At 45.1% G+C, this 22,093-nt stretch overlaps 1 protein-coding gene across 2 annotated transcripts in view; it reads left to right on the plus strand.

Annotated features, from left to right (window-relative positions):
* Positions 1-21,317: 21,317 nt before the first annotated feature.
* Positions 21,318-22,093, plus strand: part of lat2 (linker for activation of T cells family member 2) — a 43,184-nt gene continuing 42,408 nt past the window's right edge. For both annotated transcript variants that reach the window (XM_033045946.1, XM_033045947.1), the window contains exon 1: positions 21,318-21,440. The gene's annotated coding sequence lies outside the window, so the exon portion shown is untranslated. The remainder of the gene's footprint in view (positions 21,441-22,093) is intronic.

Below are 22,093 nucleotides of genomic sequence, written 5' to 3' on the forward strand. Positions count from 1 at the left end.
GTACAATGCAATAACCATCTCCAATAAACTAATTGCAAACTACTTGCACGGTCATTTCAACCACAATTGCATTAACCTTTACAAGATAGCAATACCGCATCTGAAAATGATTTCCAGGAAGTTACTTAGCTTAAAATGGACAGACACTTTTGTTCTCATCAATGGCATTTGAAGCCGACAGTTTGTTTTCAGTTACAGCCAGACATTGAAACAAGGGCAAACTCAAAAACAATTATCCAACTGAAGAAGGGTCTCAACCCGAAACGTCACCTATTCCTTCGCTCCGTAGATGCTGCCTCACCTGCTGAGTTTCTCCAGCATTTTTGTCTACCTCCAACTGAATGTTCAGTTGCCATCAGCCTGAAGCATTGCAAAGTAATGACTGTTACTCCTCATTGCCTACACTTTTCAAGAGTCATTCTTACTAATCTTGAATTGTTCTCAGAGGCTTAATGTCTTTAAGCCAGGCTCATCCTCCCATTTATAAACCTAACATTCTCATCAAATCGTCCATTGGAAAACAATTAAAGTGAAAAGCACCAATGAATGTTTCGGCGTTTCAGACCAGAACAATGCAGAACAGTAAGACTACACAATGGAATCTGAAGGTGTTTAGTAATCTTATGGAGCCACAAATACGAACCTTGATTAGAGTCATAGAGTAAAACAGTGTGGAAACAGGCCCTTCGGCCCAACTTGACCACACCGGCCAACATGTTTCAGCTACACTAGTCCCACCTGCCAGCATTTGGTCCATATCCTTCCAAACCTGTCCTATCCATGTACCTGTCTAACTGCTCCTTAAATGTTGGGATAGTCCCTGCCTCAACTACCTCCTCTGGCAGTTTGTTCAATACATCCGCCGCCCTTTGTGTGAAAAAGATACCCCTCAGATTCCTATTAAATCTTTTCCACACCTTAAACCTATGTCCTCTGGTCCTCGATTCACCTACTCTGGGCAAGAGACTCTGTGCATCTACCCGATCTATTCCTCTCATGATCTTATACACCTCTATAAGATCACCCCTCATCCTCCTGTGCTTCACGGAATAGAGTCCCAGCCTGCTCAACCTTTGCCTAAAACTCAGACCTTCTAGTCCTGGTAACATCCTCGTAAATCAATTCAAGGCCCATGCCAAGCACCCATTTACATTAATCTCATTTTATTCTCACCACATTCCCAAATGCTTGCTCCTGATGCTTACACCGGCTAATTATCCTTCCAATCTGCATGTCATTCAGATGTAGCTGGAGCCCTCAGTGACAACCCATGCAGTTAAGGGGAGAACTTGTGCACTTGTATACTGCCTAGGTGAGGTCTGCTATATGATTTTACCGGATTGTATGCAAAATTCCACCGGGTGGCGCATCGAGTGGCAGCCTTGCCAGCAGCTCGTGTGTTTTTTCAACTTTTTTGTTATTTTTAGTGTGTCTAAATGTATGTTTTCATGTTTCACGGTATGTTTTCATGTTTACAGTCTTATTGTTCTACTCCTACATCATGATGGAGGCTGCGCTTTGTGGCCTTGGACTGCTTCAGGATGTCTTGAAAGGACATAAAAGGCACTGGTCGAATGGAAATCTCTGTTGTTAAGTGATTTTGCAAGTGGTGCGCCACCTGGTGGCTGCCTGAACATTGACGAAACTTGGTCAAACATCAAGATTGAAAGATCAGAAATGTTCAGTTGACTGAACAAGTCATCAAGTCTTTCAAATCGAAAATAAAACTGCAGTTTTTTTTATAAATGTAAGGAAGCATGCAAATTTTTTTTTACTGGAGGCTGGTATTCCTTGCCATGAGAGCAAAATAAAATCAAACTGCTGGAGTAACTCAGTGGGCTTCAGCTCAAGATTACAGCATCTGCTGTCTCTTTTGACTTCCTTGTTATGGAATTCATTTTGTTTAACCAAACTAAAGAGCCATCTGCCCCCCATATTTATGTCCACATGGCTACACCCACTGCACCCCTGCGTTCAACAAAGATTGGTTGAAGTCTTTGAAGGTCTGCATTACGTAAAGATGTGCATGTCTATTCATGTTGTGGTGAGCCTGGAAACTACTGACATATTAGTTACTGGCCTGTTGGTTTCAGAATAAGTCTGTTGATATACCAACTTTTAGATTTTCTGAAGTGCAATTTTTTAGTCACTCTGACCACAAAGGGTTCATTTACTGTGCACTGGTTCTCTAATCTTCCATTGTCTGTCCTCCTATTCTTTGCGTGGACAACAAACTGTTGTTATTTACCCATTGGATCTGTTTAACTGCGGGAATGTTTCACTGGTAGGAATATAGAACCAAAGAAATTAACAGTAAAGAACAAAACCATTTGGTCCATGGTCCATACCACATGGCCTTTTGTTAATCCCATTTCTTGCCTCTTCATCCAAAGTCCAGCAGGTTTTGGTTCTTTGGATGCTCATCCAGTTACTTTTAATTAGCGGCGAGGATCACTGCCCCCACCACCCTTTCAGGCAATGAGTCCCAGATCCCATCACTTCTGTGAAATCATTTTTCACAGCTCCCCGTAATCTTCGAACAATGAACTTCAGCCTGTACCCTCCTGTGCTAAGGGAATAGGCCTGTTTATGTCGTCTCATAGTTTTCTGGACCATAATCAAATCAACCTTCGCTGTCCCAAAGAGAACAACCATAATTTTATGTCATGTCAATTATAATTGCATGGCAACACTTCATTCTCTGACATTGTCAGGGCAGAATGATTGTCTCAAAAGAGGCCCCACCTTTGTTCCCCTCCGCCCCCACCTGAACGAGTCCCGTGTCCAACATGACGAAGAGCTTTTCTTCCCTCCCTTCCAATTCCATGCCTTTTTCTATGAGGAGTCCTCACCACCTAGTGATGACCCCTTCTCCCGTCTCCACTGGTCCCCCTCCTCTTGGACTCCACCGGTCGGCCTACTACCATCATTAGACCTTTTAATTTCCAACTGCCTGCGTGACATCAACCATCTCAACTTTTCCACTTCCCTTACCTACTCTAACCTCTCCCCCTCTGAACATACAAGCCCTCCTCTGCAGCAACTCTGAAATTATCATCAAGATCACCGACAAGGGAGGTGCCGTGGTGGCGAGCTGACCTCTACCGCACTGAGGCAAGGCGCCAACTCTCAGACACCTCCTCCTACTTATCCTTGGACCATGATCCAACAGATGATCACAAGGCCACAATCTCACAGACCATTTCTGATTTAATCACTTCCAGCTGTCTGCCTTCCACAGCCTCCAATCTTATCGATACCCAGCCCAGCACGGGGGATTTACTCCTCAAATTCCATAAACTGAACTGCCCTGGCAGACCCATTGTTTCCGCTTGTTCCTGTCCCACTGATTTATATTCCACATACCTCAACTCCATCCAATCCCCCCTGGTCCAATCCCACCCTACCTATGTCCAAGATACTTCACATGCCCTTCGTCTCTTCAAAGACTTCCATTTTCCAAGTCCCCACTCCCTCATCTGTACTATCACTCTACACCCCAATCCCCCACCTGGAAGGTCTTAAAGCCCTCCTCGACTGCAGAATCAGCCAATTTCCCTCTACCAACACTCCACCGCCGAGCAGAGCTGTCCTTACCCTTAACAACTTCTCCTTCGACTCCTTCCACTTCCTCCAAATCCAAGGCGTAGCCATAGGCACCCCTATGCTTCTTTATAGGGTACGTCGAACAATCCCTGTTCCAGGAGTACACTGACCCTATCCCCGAATTCTATCTCCTCTACATTGACAACTGCATCAGTGCTACCTCCTGAACCCATGCAGAACTCACTGACTTCATTAACTGAATTACTAATTTCCATCCTGCACTCAAATTTACTTGGACCATCTCTACATCTCACCATCTCCATCACAGGAGATAGACTATCGACTGACATTCATTATAAACCCACTGACCCCCACAGCTATCTAGATTACGCTTCTTCCGATCCTGCTTCCTGTAGAGACTCTATCCCCTACTCCCAACGGGGGATCCCCTCTTCCATCATAGAGTAGGCCCTCTAGGATCTCCTCGATACCCCGCAGCTCCGCTCTTGCTCCCCCTCCCCTCCGGAGAGACCAAGTGCAGGCTCAGCGATCGTTTCGCTGAACACCTCCGCTCAGTCTGCCTAAACCTATCTGATTTCCCGGCTGCTAAACACTTTAACTCCCCCTCCCATTCCCACACTGACCTTTGTGTCCTGGGCCACCTCCATTGTCAGAGTGAAGCCCAGCGCAAATTGGAGAAACAGCACCTCATATAACAATGATCTATTCTACATTTCCCTTGATCTCCATCCCCTTTGTCTTGTTTTCACACTTTACACTTCCTTATCTCTGCATCTCTCTCTCCCCTGACTCAGTCTGAAGAAGGGACCCAACCCGAAACGTCACCCATGCCTTTTATCCAGAGTTGCTGCCTGTCCCGCTGAGCTACTCCAAGATCGTGTGTCTATCTTTGGTTTAAACCAGCGTCGGCAGTTCCTTCCTATAAAACATTCTCTCCACTCTACTTCATTGTGGCTTTACACTTTTCTATCTGACTTTCTCTGTCGCTGCACCACTATATTTTGCACCCCGTTTCCTTTTTCTTTTTGCACTTCACGTTGTACTATCTGTATGGTATAATTTGTATATATTGCACATAAAACAAAGTGTTTTACTTTATCTTGCACGATAATAAACCAATACCACCACCAGCCAGCCCCTGGTCAACAAGGCAGCAGTAATCCCTGCCCTCCTGTTTGCTTCAGGGATGAGGGCTGTCTAGAACAAATACATCAAAGCATTAAGACCGGTCTTTAACTGAATTAATTGTTGCCCATTATGCTTTCAGTTGACATTAACTAAAGGATTACTTTAGCGTGAATCTAATGAAGGTCCACTAATGGTTGTTTTCAACGAGACAAACGTCTTCCTGTTGAGGGGGTTGCAAAGCTTATTAGAACGCTAAATTGGTTGAAGCAGAATAAGTTACATCTTGGATGAGAACTGTTAGTAACTGTAGTTACTGGATCCAGAGTGATGTACCCTCATTAAAAATAATTATGTTGGAATCTGCTTAACAAGGATACTTTGGTCGTGATGCAATTAACAATTTAAAACAAACTGCATATGCTGGAAATTTGAAATAAAAACAGAAAGAAAACTCAGCAGGTCGGGTGCTATCTGTAAAGAGAGAAACTGTTAACATTCAGGTCAAAGTGAGTTTCTCCATCATTTTTATTCCATCGTGACACACCTTGGCGGACACCATAGAAAGCATCCTATCTGGATTCATCATCTTGGTTTGGCAACTGTTCTGCCTAAGACCTCAAGAAATTGCAGAGAGTCGTGCAATTGGTGCCCAACTGCAGCCCAATCCATCACACAAGTTAGCCCCCCCCCCATCAACTCCATCTACAGAAAGCAACCAACATAATCATGGACAACTCACACATTAGTCATTCTCTCTTCTCCCCTCTCTCACTGGATAACATTAAAAAACATCAAAGCACATTCCATCAGATTCAAGAACAGCCACTTCTCAACTGGTATCAGACTCTTGATCAGTAAACTGGGGATGTATTCTCGATCTCCCAATCCATCACGATGAGGCCCTTGTACTTTTGTTCTCTGATTTTCTCTGTAACTGTAATACAATGTTCTGCACTCTGTTTGCATTAATCCTTATGTCCTAGGATGAAACCATGGAAGAAATGAATAAAGCCAAATGCTGTGGTGAACAGCTATCTATGTGATGTGGCATCAGACACCTGGATCAACTCTGGGTTTGGAAGGTTGAGCGACTGTGATGTTTTTCCTTCTTTCTCTTGCTACATTTATTTCCACCCAAATGGACTCCACATCTTTGAACCAGATTCTTTCTGACAACTGTACTTATTTTGTTTCTTATTAACAGAATAATTCTACCACCTTTCCTTTCCCACCTGTTTTTCTGATACAGTGGGGCAGCACAGTTGTGTAGCTGATAGAGCTGCAGCCTCATAGCGCCAGAGACCCGGGTTCGATCCTGACCTCGGGTACTACCTGTGTCAAGTTATCTCTTCCCTTGTGGCCAGCAGCAGCTGTACTGACTGGCCTGGGGTTTCCTGTCAAAAAACACCTTTTCTTCACTCAGCTTGAACACAGGAATTACAAAGATAACAATATAGTCAACCAGAGAGGGTTATATCCAGCACTTCACTCTTTATGTATCAGTAAATAAACCACAGGTCACTGGTTGACACAGGAAACTGCATTTGCTGGAATCTTAAACGAGAAACAAGTGCTAGAGGAACTCACCATCTGTGGAGAGAAAAGGACAAGTGACACTTCGGGTTGGTATGCTCCTTCACACTGATCAGTTCCTCCAACAGTTTGTTCTATGTTCATAGGTAATTTGTATCAAGATGACAATAGCAACAATGAGAATGACAATGCCAAATATACTAAGCAAAAAAGCAATGGCCTGCTGGATCTCCCAGTTGCTGCCTATTTTAAGTCCCTTTCCCATTTCCACACAGATTTTTTTGGCCCGGGCCTCCTCCATTGCCAGAATGAGGCCACGCAAACAGGAGGAAAAACATCTCATATTTCACTTGGGTCGTTTACAACCCAACGTTATGAACATTGAATTCTCTAACTTTAGATAACTAACCTACAAACACGCCCTCCCTTTCTGCTGTTTAGTTTAGTTTAATTTAGAGATGCAGCACGGAAACAGGCCCTTCGGCCCACCGGGTCCGCGCCGACCAGCGAACCCCGCATAGTAACACCATCCTACGTACAGTAGGGACAACTTTTACATTTACCAAGCCAATTTACCTGCATACCTCTACGTCTTTGGAGTGTGGGAGGAAACCGAAGAACTCGGAGAGAACCCATGAGGGTCACGAGGAGAACGTACAAACTCCGTACAGACAGCACCCGTAGTCGGGATCGAACCCGGGTCTCCGGCGCTGCAGGTGCTGTAAAGCAGCAACTCTACCGATCCCTTCTATCCTTATCTCACACTTTTTGTCTTTTCATCTCTGGCCTTTATCCAACTGTCTGCAATCCGAAAACTCCCCACACCTACTGTATATCCACCTATCACTTACCTGGCTTTGTCCTACGCTATTTCTCTTCCAGCTTTCGCTCCAGCTACAATTATTCTGAACAAAGGTCCTGACCCAGAACATTGCCTATCCATGTTCTCCAGAGATGTTTTCTCACCCGCTGAGTTATTACAGCATTTTGTATTATTTGTACAAGACTCCAGCTTCTGCAGTTCCTTGTGCACATTTTTCTTGTCTGATGGAAACTCAACCAATTATTTAACTGCAAGTTCCTAATTACTCAATATCAGTGAGACTATATCATTTATTGTGGTGCAAATAGGTTTTTATGTTATATATCTAATCCCATGAGTGGCTACCCAAGACCAATGTCATGCTGATGGGGCAAAAGCAAATACACTTTCAATAGGTTACATGAGAGGCTATTTCAAAGTGTTTAAAACATAAACAGACGTTCAGATATGATTGCATAGAAAAGCTGAAGTTTAACAGCAAATCCTAAATGTGGACATAAATCCGTCCAATGCTCTGTTATAATTTAATCCATACTGTCAAAAATGTTAACCTCATTGCAATACTGGTCATGTTTACTCCCCCGTCAATGCTGACTCACTTTATTTTAAATTTCAAAATATACTTTATTCGAGAAATAAATATATACAATACCTGATCCTTACAAAAACTCCATCCGACATTCTTGGAGGCTATACCTACATTCAATACTGTTTACACAAATTTATCCGCCACCCTTGCCGGTCATGTGGCCCACTGGCGTGGAGTCCCTTCCCTTATTTTTGAGGGGCGTCTCCACCACACCCTGCCCCCCATGTCCAGCAGTAGAAGGACCCTAGATTGTGGTCTTCCCCCACCGAGCCTTGGCATTGGTTGTACCAAGCTTCAGTGCGTCCCTCAGCACGTACTCATGCAGTCTGCAGCGGGCCAGTCGGCAACATTCCCTGACGGACATCTCGCTCCGCTGGGTGGTGAACAACGCTCGGGCAGACCAAAGAGCATCTTTCACCGAGTTGATGACCTTCCATCAGCACTCGATGTCCGTCTCTGAATGTGTCCCTGGGAACAGTCCGTAAATCACAGAGTCCTCTGTGACGGTGCTGTTTAGAATAAATCATGACAGGGACCCTTGCAAACCTCTCGTGACTCGTTTTGCAAATCCACACTCTACAAAGAGGTGGACAACCGTCTCCTCTCCATAGCAGCCGTCCCGAGGGCAGCGTGCGCTGGTTGTCACTCTCCCCATCAATGCTGACTCTTCACTAGTCAATGCTGAGCCTCTCCTCTTCCCCCAGTCAATGCAGACTCTCTCCCAGTTAAAGCTGACTCTCTTCCCACCTCAGTCAATGGTGACTCCCCTCAACCAGTCTATGATGACTCTCTCCCCTCCCTCGTAAAGGTTGACTCTCCCCCTCCCCCATCAATACAGATACTCTCCACTAGCACAGAACATAAGCGAGTAGCTGTGGTTATGATCTTCTGAGTGGCAAAGGCAGTCGACACCCCGCACCTGTAGATTATCTGCTTATTAGTCTCTGAGAAACAGTTCAGGTTCTAACTATAGAATTCTGCAGGTTGGTCAAGAGAGCTGCTGTTGTAACCTGTTCAAAAGGGAACTGCAGATGCTGGAATATCGAAGGTACACAAAATTGCTGGAGGAACTCAGCGGGTGCAGCAGCATCTATGGAGCGAAGGAAATAGGCGAAGTTTCGGGCCGAAACCCTTCTTCAGACTGATGGGGGGTGGGGAAAGAAAGAAGGAAAAAGGGAGGAGGAGGAGGAGCCCGAGGGCGGGCGGATGGGAGGGTGGGAGGAGACAGCTAGAGGGTGAAGGAAGGGGAGGGGACAGCACAGGCTAGCCAAATTGGGGGAATTCAATGTTGATGCCATAAGGGCGCAAGGACCCCAGACGGAATATGAGGTGCTGTTCCTCCAATTTCCGCTGTTGCTCACTCTGGCAATGGAGGAGACCCAGGACAGAGAGGTCGGATTGGGAATGGGAGGGGGAGTTGAGCTTAGCCTACTGCATCCGCTGCTCTAGATGTCAGCTAATTTACATCGGTGAGACCAAGCGTAGGTTGGGCGACCGTTTCGCCGAACACCTCCGCTCAGTCCGCAATAACCTACCTGACCTCCCGGTGGCTTAGCACTTCAACTCCCCCTCCCATTCCCAATCCGACCTCTCTGTCCTGGGTCTCCTCCATTGCCAGAGTGAGCAACAGCGGAAATTGGAGGAACAGCACCTCATATTCCGTCTGGGGTCCTTGCGCCCTTATGGCATCAACATTGAATTCCCCCAATTTGGCTAGCCTGTGCTGTCCCCTCCCCTTCCTTCACCCTCTAGCTGTCTCCTCCCACCCTCCCATCCGCCCGCCCTCGGGCTCCTCCTCCTCCTCCCTTTTTCCTTCTTTCTTTCCCCACCCCCCATCAGTCTGAAGAAGGGTTTCGGCCCGAAACTTCGCCTATTTCCTTCGCTCCATAGATGCTGCTGCACCCGCTGAGTTCCTCCAGCAATTTTGTGTACCTGCTGTTGTAACCTTCTGTGACTGACTTGCAGTTCAGGCAGAATCCTCCGGGTTTTTGGGGCTCCTGGATTAGAAAATAATAATTTTTCCTCCTGAGCGAAAAGAGACTCAAGTTCAGGCAGTGCCTGTGAAGAGAGAAACAAGCACTTAGCTTCTGAGCCTAAGCTAGAGGTTGAGTAGGCTAGGACTTTATTCTTTGTAGCGCAGGAGGTTGAGGGATGATCTTATAGAGGACTACAAAATCATGAGAGGAATAAATCGGGTAGACGCACACAGTCCCTTGCCCAGAGTAGTGTGAGTCGAGAACCAGATGACATAGGTTTAAGGTGAGGGGGGAAAGATTTAATAGGAATCTGAGGGGCAACTATTTCACAAAGAGTGGTGAGTGTATGGAACGAGCTGCCAGAGGAGGTAGTTGAGGCAGGTACTATCGCAACGTTTAAGAAACATTTAAACAGGTACATGGATAGGGCAGGATTAGTGGGATATGGGCCAAACACACAAGCATGTGGGGCATGTTGGCCGGTGTGGGCAAGTTGGGCCGAAGGGCCTGTTTCCGCACTGTAAGACAGCACGACTCTATGATGATATGTCATCTACCTGAAACATCAAAACTATTTACTGACAATGACTGTCTCTAGACATTAAGCTTTCTTCAGGTTTCCAGGATACCTGGTACTCTATTTTCTATTCTACGTGTCACAGTAGTGTTCAGCATCACTGCCATTCATGAGGTATTATTGCACTGGAAATGACTGCATTGTTTTCACTTCCCTGATGAATTGCTCCTGTCTTTTTCTTCCTGGCCGCAGCATGTAGCCATTGGACATTTTGATAATACAGTACCCGGTGAAAAATTGCACTAATCCGTTCACCATTCTTGTCACAACCTCAAACAAACCTGGTCGAGGTCGCTGCAGTTTTATAAATTCACAGACTTTGTGCATGGTGGCTGAAACCAAGAACAGACGCCCCCTCACACGCAACTAGAACTTCGTGCAGAGTTGCAAGTTACGGAGGCACAAGGCATGGAAACAGGCCCTGCAGCCCACCAAGTTTGCAGCAACTATACAGCATCCATTTACACTAATCCTATACAAATCCCATCTTTTATTCTTCCCACATACCTATTAACCGCATCCCAAATTCTACCACTCATTTATTGTCTTTGGGATTGTGGGAAGAAACCAGAGTACCCGGGAAAAACCCATGTGGTCACAAACAGGACGTACAAACTCCACACAGATAGCACCCAATGTCTGGATTGAACCCGCAGCACTGGAACAATGAGGCAGCAGCCCAACCTAGTTGTCCCACGCTGCTGCCACATAACATCTGGATAAAATCAGTTTCAAATTTAGGTGAATAATTATCTTTTTTTAAAGGAAAGCAGCAGAGAAACTTAATGTTGTGGTGAACTCTTAAGGAAATTGGCACAACTAACTGAATGGCTTCCTTCTGAATTATAGAATTCAATGATTTTGTGAGAAACACTGTGTGGATTTTGGAAAGCACACATTTAAACTTACATCTGATGATAATCATTGGATTTCCATAATGATCCTGAGTTCTTATACCTGCTGAAGACAGATCCAGGGATTAACAGTGAAGCACAGACAGGTCCTGCACTGAATTGATTGACGACATGGTATGCTCTATAACACGTTGAACATTGTATAGTATCATTGAAACTTTGAACCATTGAACAGAGAGTGAGGCACAGACATTACAGCCAGATAGTGGGACACAGATATTGTGTCATAATAGGACACTCTTTCTCCTCATTGGCCATCAGTACAGGGGCTCATCAAGGGTGTGCTCAGTCCCCTGCTCTGCTCTCTATAATCCAATACCATACAGCTCAACGCTGCCATGAAATACGAGAGAATCAAATCGCAATTGTTCAGGTTCCTGGGCGTCAATCACCATCCCTGATGATCGGTCCTGCGCCCAGCATATTGATGCAGTCAAAGAAAGCTCAACAATGCCTCTTCCTCCTCAGACAGTTTGAGGAGATTTGGCATGTCACCGAATAGTTTGTCAAACTTCTCTAGGTTTACAGTAGATACAACACTGACTGGTTGCATCGTGATCTGGTTTGGTAACTTGAATGCCCATGGATGAAGGAACCTGCAATGAATGGTGACATTGCTCGGAGAATCATTGGTATTTACCTCCCCATCACTTAAGGGATCTATGGGTAGTGGTGCCTCAAGAAGGCAGCTAATATCATCAAAGATCCACATCAACCTGGCCACGCTCTCATTTTGCTGCTACTATCAGGAAGAAGTACCTCACACTGCCTCGGCAAGGCCAGCAGCATCATCTAGTATGAGTCGCATCCTGGCCACTCCCTCTTCTCCCCTCTCCCATCGGGCAAAAGATATAGATGTGTGAAAAAGCACACCTCCCGATTCAGGGACAGTTTCTTCCCAGCTGGTATCATGCAACTGAATCATCCTACCACAACCAGAGAGCTGTCCTGAACTACTATCTTGGGCACCCTCGGTCTATCTTTGATCGGACTTTACTGGCTTTACCTTGCACTAAACGTTATTCCCTTATCATGTATCTATACACTATAAATAGCTCAATTGTAATCATGTATTGCCTTTCCGCTGACTGCTTGACACACAATAAAAGCTTTTCACTGTACCTCGGTACACGTGACAATAAACTAAACTAAACTGAAGATAGAGGAGCCTGAACACAATTACCTCAAGAGCTACTTTCCATCAGCCATCAGGATCTTGAACCACTCCACAATCCTAACCTCAACTGGATCTTAGCAACAAACTCCAATGGACGTTGTATAAGATTGCACTACTACGTGCTTCTTCAGTTCAGTTCAGAGATACAGCACGGAAACAGGCCCTTTGGCCCACTGGGTCCGCGCCGACCAGCGATCCCCGCATAGTAACACTGTCCTACACACACTTGGGACAATTTTTACATTTACCAAGCCAATTAACCTACAAAGCTGTATGTCTTTGGAGTGTGGGAGGAAATCGAAGATCTCAGAGAAAACTCATGCAGGTCACAGGGAGAATGTACAAACTCTGTTCAGGCAGCACCCGTAGTCTAGATCGAACCCGATCTCCGGTGCTGCAAATGCTGTAAGGTAGCAACTCTAATGCTGCGCCACCGTGCCGACCTTCTGTTTTCACAATTACTGATCATTTATTGTATTATTATATATTGTAAGTGTTTTGTTATGTCGTTGCATGTGCCTGTAAAGCTGCAGTAAGTAATCATTTCCTATCCCGGTGCCTATGACAATTAAACACTCTTGATTCCTGACATTGGCAGCCGGACATATTCCCTGTTTTCTTCCCTCTTACCCAAATCCTCCGACAACTCCCTCCTTTTGCACTGCAGGCCCGCATCTCCCCCAACACTCACAGACAGAACATTGGATCAATTATGGCTTCCACTTCACTAAATTGCCTTCTTGTGCTTCAGGCCCAGGGTGAGCGGCACCACTGTCTGTCCCAAGAGGCAGAAGAAGGACTTTCTCTGTCACAGACTGGTCCATCTCCTGCACATGGACATTGGCCAATTCAGTCCTTTACAGATAAGAAAAGGCTCAGAACCTCCCTGGTGTGCAAGTATAATTTCCTCCTTCGATATTACTTCCTCCCCTGTCAAAACTTTTCTTGTCTGAAATGTGCTCTGGGCACGTTCCACCTCCCGCACTCAGTGCCTGAGAGCAACCTTGGTTCTGTCATCACCATGGCAGGCTTGGCAGGAAGTGGCTCAGCAATGCCCCCGGTGTCCACAACGAGGAGGAGGAGGAACAAGAAGACTCTAAAGTTGAAGAGGCTAGGACTAGTGGGGGCCATTGTGTATCATAGTTTCTATCCCTGCAAAGCACCTATTTAGAAATAGGCATATCTACTCAGAGGTGTTGCATGATGCTTACATTAGTAGGCTCCAGTCAGACAGGAGGCAAAAAAAGTCCATTAGGTTGTATGATGTTTTTATTCATTGAAGGGATATGGGCTTCACAGACTCAGCCATTATAAATTGCCCCTAATTTAAATGAGTTGTAAAATCTGGAGGTGAGGGGTGGGGTTGTTGATGGGAATATGGAGAGGATAAAATAGGATTATTGTCAGCAGGTGCTTGATGGCCAGCAGGGACTCCGCGGGCCGAAGAGCCTGTTTCTGTGCTATTGGGCTCGATATCTCAATGAGCAAAAGGAGCAATTTGCCAGCCAGCACTGAATGGAAATGCTCAAATAAGGTGAACTAAAGCTTTGACCTCCATGAACAAAATGCCTGGGAATTAAAATCTGAAAAAGAACAGATCATTAGATCCAAGGTATATCTCTGGATAGGGAACCAGAATGACTGTTTTAAGGTGTTGGATCTCATTATAGCTTGACTTTATTGTAATTAATGAACCAGTTTCCACTTACATAACATGCAGAGAGAACAAGGCCAAGTATTTGCCTTCATCTGTAAGTAAAGAAGGCAGTGACATCTTTGAGGATGTCATGGCTACTGAATACATCACAGGAAACATTAACTGTTATACTCTGAACATAACCTTAGTGTCTGTCTGATGGACACAGTGGTTTTGATCATAACTAACTCAATGTTAAAGCCGGCTCATGTATTATTACTAAAGAAGAGGTTTGGAGAATTAGAACCATTAATGAAAGAGAGTCTACACCATTCACCTCACATCCTGACTTCCAGAGTCTCTTCCATTGGACAATATAATTATAGAGCACAAACCCTCGGGACCATTGAGTCAGCCCAGTGCCTTCTCCCCACACCAGTTCTATCTTCTCCCCTTCCCCTCGGGCAAAGGTCAGGCCCTCAGATGTCAGCATCAACAGAACCTCCACACTGGCATTGAGGATTACCCTTAACCCACTCTTACCTGGTTTGGAACTCATTGAAAATACTTCTCATGTGAAAGCTTTCAAGAAATGAAAACAGTAAGACCAATTCTTCTATCAGCCTCAGGACCTCATCTCTTATATGAAATAATAATAATAATAATAATAAACTTTATTATGGACTCGAGGTCCAGACAAGGGGCAACATTACATAAAAAATGCATTGCATATTAAATATCATAAAATACATATAAAATCTTAGTATATCACATAAAAACATCATAATTTATATATTTAAAAAAAAACACAATACGTAAGTTAGAAATCCAGATTAAAAGAATGATCAATGTCCTACAACGAGACAACGATACCAGTGTCTCCACAGCTGGGATTCGTAGCGTGTAGTGCTAACCCTTATGTTTGACAAGGCCACAATAAGCACATTTTTAGAGTCATTTATCCTGCAAATGAACTTATACATGTGATGTCTTAGGATAGCTTCTAAAGTACTGACTCCAGCAGCTACAAACATATTACTGGCACTACACCATCTAGGTTTCCTTAGCAGTGTTCTCATGGCATCGTTATATGCCACCTTTAATCTCTGCATACTTGTCTTTCCATAGTTCGACCACAGGTGCGCAGTGTAGAGTGGTGTGCAGTATGCTCTAAATAGCGACATCTTCACCACATCTGCACACGCACCAAATTTACGCAAGAGAATATTCGCCTGTACATACTGCATGTGTCGTTGCCTATAAATATCCTCATCATCTGTCATTTGTTCTGTAATAATATGCCCTAGATATTTTACCTTATTACAGACACTAAGATTATTGTCAGACAATTTAAAATCAGGAAATTTTAGACATTTATCCTCTTTGGTTCTACAGATCATAACAGCACTCTTACTAGCGTTATATTTAATGTCATGTTCCACACCATACACAGAACATATAGTAAGGAGCTGCTGGAGACCAGCGCTAGATGGACTAAAGACCACAAGATCATTTGCATACATAATATGGTTCACTAAAATATTACCAATCATGCACCCAGTGTTACAGGCTTTCAATTGTTTAGACAGATCATCAATAAATAGATTAAAAGGGACTGGGGACAAAATTCCCCCTTGTCTAACACCATTGCTAACCCCAAATGGGGCTGAGACCCTATTGTCCCATTTTATTTGCATAGTCTGGTGGGCGTACCAGTTGGCCAGAATTCTAACAATGTATTCAGGCACCCCTCTTTGACTCATTTTACCAAACAGCTTTCTGTGATTAACACGGTCAAAGGCTTTGGAAGCATCAATAAAGCACATAAGGATTGAGGAGTTTTTGCCTCTATATTTGTTTACAATCTCCTTTAGGGCATATATGCATAAGTCAGTGCCATGTTTAGCTTTAAAGCCAAACTGGTTATCTGTGGAGTTAACAAACTCATTTATTCTATCCAGCAAAACTCTTTCTAAAACTTTTGACAATATGCTGGCTAAAGCTATGGGCCTGTAATTATTTAGGCTGCCTACTTTACCAGCTTTGTCCTTAATGACCGGCACTAACAGGACAGACAACATTGAGTCTGGTAACAAGCCATGAATCATAAAGCCAGTAAAACAAATAGCAAGGAGAGGAGCTATCCTCATACTTTCATACTTAAGATGTTCAGCAGAGATATGATCCTGTTATTGAGGTTGTCCTGTATATCCTGTTATTGAGGTTAATTATTCTACCATTGGGAAGATCAGGGTTGGCCTCCTACACTTGGGATTGGCATGACTCTGACAAAGAATTCAGATTGCCATGACTTCACTTCTTAGCAGTATGCTCACTATTTGTAAAATTCAGCCAGTTTTCTGGAAGGTTGTTTAATGGAAGGAGCTACTTACCATGAGGGCATTCAGCCCATCTAGAGAGTGCTACTATAACAGGAGTGTGCACATCTTGGTGTTTCAAACAGCCATATCAAGGGTCACAATGTGGCCAGCCATCATTTGAAGGCAACCAGCACCCTGTACACTCAGATTGGAAACATATTTTTTGCTGGTGGTCCGCTGGAGTGGTTTGGATTGTCGATTGGGCAATTCACCAAAACATTTCGGGCATCACTGCCACAGGGCATGGAGAATCTGCATTTACCTCCTCCTCACAACCTGGCACATGCTAAAATTGTTGATTTATCTATCATGGTTGAGGTTGTTTCACAAAACTTTACTTGAGACCCTCCAGAAGGCTGCCTGGAGATGTACGGGATGCAGATGCTGCAAGCCTGAGTAAAAAGGGAAACTGCTGAAAATGTGTTTCTTTACAGTCAGGGCCTGGACAGGCTGCAGGTTATGTATGCACCCTTGCAATGTTAGAAATCCTCTGCCTGTAGATGTGGTCGGCGCCCCTTATCAAACAACATTATTACATCCTGTCTTTGTTACAAAATGATGGTGACTCCTTTCAGATAAACTCACTCTCTGTAAAGACCATAGAGCGGTTTTCAAAACTCGACCTCGGTTTATAAATTCTCCCGTAGCCATCTGGAGCCACTTTAGGATTCACATCTTCTCAAACGTTCAAAGATTGAGGTGAAATGTTCCTTCCCCTCAAGTATTTCCTGAATTTCCTCCTGAAAGATACAATTGAATGTTCTTCCATTGCACTTTAGGCACCACATTGCACACCACAACAATGGCATCAAAATCTTTGTATCTAACCTCCAATTCTTTTGCCGATTAACATGAAATTGTGTTTTCAAGTTACTTATCTTCACACCAATGAAAACATTATTCTCATTATCTGTTCTGTCAGAAGTCATGAATGAGAATATAATTTCTTCACATGCTGCGGGTTAGATAAGGAACTGGGACAAGTGCTCAGAGATGACACTCTGAAGTGTCTCTGCAAGATCTGGTGTAGTCAATGGACAGAGTGCACTCCTTTCTTATGTTACTCAGTGGGCCAAGATTCCATATAATTCAGGCATTGACTGCAAAAGAACTACATATGTTTATTTTATTCCCAAATTCAAATGATTGTGCTCGTGGAATTCTTGAGGCTGAAGATTCTTTTTCACATTTTGCTCACCTTTCCACAATTCATTAATTGAATATTGCTGATTCAAACCCGAACAAACCAAGCGCTGGCAATGTAAATTAATCAGAACATCTTTAAGAGGCAAGTCAGGCAAAGATATTGAAGTTTGCCTGGCTGCTTCTGTGGAAATGTAAAAGACTTGCATTCATTTAGTGCCTGTCACAACATCTAAGAATCTTTACAGCCAATAAAACACTTATTTAAATGTCATCTGTGTTTTAATGCAAATTTCTCATTGCACACTGACCTTTCTGTCCTTGACCTCCTTCATTGTCAGAGGGAGGCCTCACGCAAACCAGAAGAATAGCATCTCATATTCCGCCTGGTTAGACTACAAGCTGACAATATGAACACTGAATTCTCCAATTTTAACTAATAACCCTCTACCTCCACCCCCCATTTTCTCTTGCCAAACCCCCATGTGCACACATTTCCCTCACCATTTCACACCTCCCTGGTCACCCTGCTCCTTTGTCCTCTTCCATTACACTCATCTGCCATCCCTGTGTTCCCTACTTCCCTTTTACCTCCCCTCTTCCCCTGTTTCCTTCCACCCATATTCCTCCCTCCAACTTTACATTTCTCTCTTCTTCTATCCTTACCTGAAATCCTTTTGTCTCCTTTTCATTTCTAGCCTTCACCCATCTTCCAATTAACCACCCCCTTACCCATATCCATCTATCATGTGACAGCCTTTGTCCCACCCCACCTCTCTTTCCCAACTTTCTTTCCCCTGCTTCTTCAGTCTGAAGAGGGATCTCGACCCCAAAACATTGACTGTCCATCTTTCTATGGATGCTGCCTGACCTGCCTGATCCTCCAACATTGTTTTTTTGCTTGCTTCCAACATTCTGAAGTTTCTTCTGCCTCTAGTTTAATATATTTCCATACAAATTAGAGTACAATGGAATTTCTTGCTCATATAAAGTTAACAGAGAAAAATATATAGGAATGGCAAATACAACAATAAATACCATGATGAGTTCAAAACAGCAGAATGGTGCAACATTTCAGTGGAATACCTAATGGAGGTGTATAATGTTGGTGGGGGCTTGTCTGGAGTGAATATACTGGTCTAATTCTCTAGGCAGAGAGGTTAAAAACTTAAACACAGGTTTAAAGTAACGGGGAGAATAATTAGAGGGGTGAGGAAGAAAGTTTATTTATTCAGTGCGAGGTCGGGGTGAAGAACTCGCTGCCTGACAGGGTGTTTGAGGCAGAATCCCTCCCCACAGTCACACCAGACTGGGGAATGTAGATAAAGTGCCGTGACCAGCAGAACTGTAGACCCAGAGCTGGGAGGTGGGTGAGCCCGAGTGCTTCTATTTCAACTGTGATAGATGAAATGCTGAATGACCTCCTGTGGCATAATTTGGCTCAGACTCTAAGATAATTAAATGCATCATGAAGGTTGGTTACTGAGTAATTGTTTGTCAACCCAAGGAGGAATATCCTTCTCCCCCTCTACATCGGGGACCTGGGGTGGAGAGAACTGCCCCAAGGAGTCCCCTGCAACCTGTTTCTCTCACGGTTCACATTCTCGCCAGCCAGCCAGCCACTTTTGGAGTGTGTGAGGCTGCAGCCCCTGTTCCATTATCTAAAGGGGCTGCTCCTTGCCTTCTGGCTGCATTTCTCACCAACCATCCTCATCTTTGGACACCCTGTGTGTAGGGGAGAGGGTAGGGCAGATGTCCTGGTTGGGTTGCTCCTGGGCCTGGCCAAGCTGGCCATCACCGAGTCATGGCGCCCGCTGAAGAGGGCTCTGCCCGAGCCAGCTGCCTGCCCCGTTTCCGGGGTTACGTCCGCGCCCGGGTGGTACTAGAGAGGGACTACGCCCTGTCCACGGGCGCTCTGGGGGATTTCCGGGACCGCTGGGCACCGCAGGAAGTTGAATGCATCCTTGACAAGAATTGTAACATAGTTGTATAGTAGTTTAGTTAGTATATGTGTTTGTCTTGTATTATGGTAGTGGGTTCTGTTTTGTTTTATTGTATTGTAAATATTATTTTAAATAATTTTTTGGGAAAAAAAGAGAAATAACCTTGAGTTAGGATGTCCAAAGCTTGGTGCTATGTAAAGAACAATGCTGATCTGAAATTCTGCCTCAGGAACAGGGGGCTTATTGTAAATAACCTGAATGGAGGGAAATTGAGGGTGTTCACAGAGGAAGACTGGTGCCTGCAGGAGTATTGCTGAGGGACTTTTTTTTTTGCATGACTAAGCTGTATTTGTAATACAAATATATACAAAGCTAAAACTCTGCAAAATGTTTAATACATTCTTTGTGCCATACCTTCAATATTACCTGTGACATACTCAGCAGTGTTTGTACCTGTCTTTGCACAAACACCCTTGCCACTGATGTTGTTCCTGGGTGATATCCCATCCTTGGTTTGAGGGATGTTCCCCATCAGATGCAGCCCCTCAATGTCTAGCAGAAGGAGGTCCCTAGACTGTGATCGTCCCCCTGCGCCTTCAATGCGGCCCTCAGCTTGAACTCTGCTGCACCCCCTGTCCCACTTAGGAAGCCTGAACGGAAACCTCTGGAGACTTTGCGCCCCACCCAAGGTTTCCGTGCGGTTCCCGGAGGTTTTTGTCAGTCTCCCTACCTGCTTCCACTACCTGCAACCTCCAGCAACCACCTGCAACCTCCGGGAACTGCACGGAAACCTTGGGTGGAGAGCAACGTCTCCAAAGGTTTCCGTTCAGGTTACCTAAGTGAGAAGTTTGCAGACCACGAGAGTGGCGGGCTGGATCTCGAGCAATGATGAGATAGAGTACTGAAAGGAGACAGAGAGCTTTGTAACCATGGAGCTAGTTGACGACTTCAGGGAGCATGGTAAAGTACTTTCTCCAATCAACGTCAATGGGTCAGAAATAGAAGTGGAACACCAACATTTCTACTTCTTTAGGAGACGGTGTAAATTGGGCAACTTTCCAACGACTCTTACAAAACTTCCATAGATGCATCGCAAAAAAAACTTACTGTCGAGTTGCATCACAGTTTGGTTGCAACTAAGGTGTTGCTGACACTGGGCCCTAGGGGTTGGCTCCCGCGTAATGGTCTCTCAAACACTCAAAGTGTGTCCTGTCCACAGAGACATTGGTGCCTTGTACATAAAATGAGCAAACACTATAAATTAGTTCTGAGTAAGGGCCCCCGACCAAAAACCTCACCTGTCCATGTTTCCATCGAGATGCTGCCCGAGTTACTCCAGCACTTTGTGTCTATTTTTGCAAACCAGCATCTGCTGTTCCACGTTTCTACACTACAAATAAATAACATTACAAAAACACCACATAACCCTATATAACACTACAGACATATATGTAAATGTCAAGAAGGTGCTGCTTTCTTTGCATGTCAGTTATATATTTATGATGAATTAAGCCAATTTTAAAATGTAAAAAAGTACTTGGACGGCGCAAGTCTTTCAGCGGGAGCGGCTGGGCATCGGAACCCAAGAGGATAAACAAAAAGAGGAGACACAAGGAACTGCAGATGCTGGAATGTTGAGCAAAATAGTAAAGTGCTGGAGTTGCTCAGAGGGTCGTGCAGCATCTGTGGAGTGAGAGACTTCTTCAGACAGGTGGTGTTTAATAAAGAGCAGGGGCGCTTGGGTCTGGTTGGGAGGAGTGGGAAAGGTGAGTGGGCACAAAGTGAGTGAGTCGGAGGTCTCTCCACCCCCCCCCCCCCCCCCCAGGGCCGATCCTCCACCCCCGGCCGGAGCCTCGCTGCCCCCGAGGGACCGCTCGACGCTCAGTCTCAGCTCCGAGGAGCGGATGTGGCGCCGCGGCTTCGACTAAGCAGCGGAAACTGCAGCGAGAATGCTTCTCACTCCACTCCCTCCCCTCCCCTCCCCTCCGGGCCCGTCCGTGTCGCCGAGGTCGGGCAGGATGAGCGGGCGCGGGAGGAACCCCTGAAGCTGCAGGTAAGGACTTGTACGTAGCCCGGGGACCGGCCACTTGTACCAGCCCCAGGGACCGGCCACTTGTACCAGCCCCGGGCTCTGGTCCCAGACCCGCTGCAGGGAAGTCGCTGCGTTCAAACAGACTATCATCATGCCGAGCTTTTAAAATCTGAACGAGGGTCCCGACCCCATCCATCTCCTCCACGGATGCTCCCTGACCCGCTGAACCCCTCCAGCACTGGGTGTGGTTTTACGCCGAACTTTAAACCGGGGACAAGCGCTTCAACTCTAAAGCTGAAACTTTTGAAAATATACTTTATCGAATTATTAATGCAAGTCAAGTGGACTTGAGTTGGCGGGGAGTGAAGTGATCTGTCTGATGTCGGCTGAGAGGAACCAGGTCCAGACTCTCCAGGTCCCTGCCCCCCTGCTCTCCCTCCACAGATGCTGCCTGACCCGCTGTGTTCCTCCACTCGCTCTCCCGGTTTTTTGTTTGTTGCTCCAGATTCCAGCATCTGCAGTCCCTTGTGCCTCCTCCGTCAAACAGGGAGCTCCTCTGGAGTTAAGTTAGTTTAGTGTCATGTGTGCCGAGGTACAGTGAACAACTTTTGTTGCGTGCTATTCAGTCAGCAGATCGATTACAATCGACCCATTTACAGTGTATAGAGATACAT

This window comes from Amblyraja radiata, chromosome 28 (genome assembly GCF_010909765.2).
Source record: "Amblyraja radiata isolate CabotCenter1 chromosome 28, sAmbRad1.1.pri, whole genome shotgun sequence".
NCBI lineage: Eukaryota > Metazoa > Chordata > Chondrichthyes > Rajiformes > Rajidae > Amblyraja > Amblyraja radiata.